The following is a 666-nucleotide window of genomic DNA, read 5'->3' as shown; positions in this document are numbered from 1 at the left end:
CTGACTCCCCATGTCCTCATCCTCCTGCTTATTTATCTTGTCTTCGGCAGCCCAGGTCCTGTGGTAAATATTTACTCATGTGTGTGTATGTGTGTGTTTAGCGTCTGGGTCCCCTTCTGGAATGTCAGCTCCAGGGCTCACCTCTGGGCCCGGGCCCTGAGCAGCGCCTGGCACCCAGTGGAGGAGGCGCTGGGTCAGTTTCCTCCCTGCTCGCCAGAGCTGCCCACGCTTCCCTCCTCCCCAGACACTGTTGGCCTGCAGAGCTGGACCTAGAACCAGCCCCAGCCCTCTTGACTCCTCGCCTACTGCCCTGCGCCCTGACTCAGCGGCCTCCAGGGCCAGCGCCTGAGGGCCCGTGTTTGCGGCATGTTGGGTGCCCAGCGGCCCTTCCCCTCGAGGGCAGCGCTGGCTATCCTGCCCCCGCCCGCCTGGCCACAGAGAGCGGCCTGCCCGCCGCGCCTTCCGCCCTGCCCCCAGCAGGCCTGGTGATGGGGAAGAAGGCTGTACCTCGGGCCCACATCCTGCCCCCCCACCACCCCCGCGTTGTCCTGGAGGCCAGCCCTCTGCAGAACCAGCTCACCCTCGCCCACTTTTTCCTCTGCAAAGCACAGGTGGAGAAACACTACCCGTTCTACCTACAGGCCTCTACTCTGTGCAGAGGCCGCC

The 666-nt window shown here is 64.9% G+C and overlaps 1 protein-coding gene across 3 annotated transcripts in view; it reads left to right on the top strand.

Annotated features, from left to right (window-relative positions):
- SLC6A6 (solute carrier family 6 (neurotransmitter transporter), member 6) overlaps positions 1 to 666 on the top strand; it is an 85,233-nt gene that overhangs the window by 39,159 nt on the left and 45,408 nt on the right. The window lies entirely within an intron of this gene.

Source organism: Bison bison, unplaced genomic scaffold, assembly GCF_000754665.1.
Source record: "Bison bison bison isolate TAMUID 2011002044 unplaced genomic scaffold, Bison_UMD1.0 scf7180017864482, whole genome shotgun sequence".
Classification (NCBI taxonomy): Eukaryota; Metazoa; Chordata; class Mammalia; order Artiodactyla; family Bovidae; genus Bison; species Bison bison.
The sequence above is the reverse complement of the archived record's forward strand: the minus strand, read 5'-3'. Positions and strand labels throughout refer to the sequence as shown.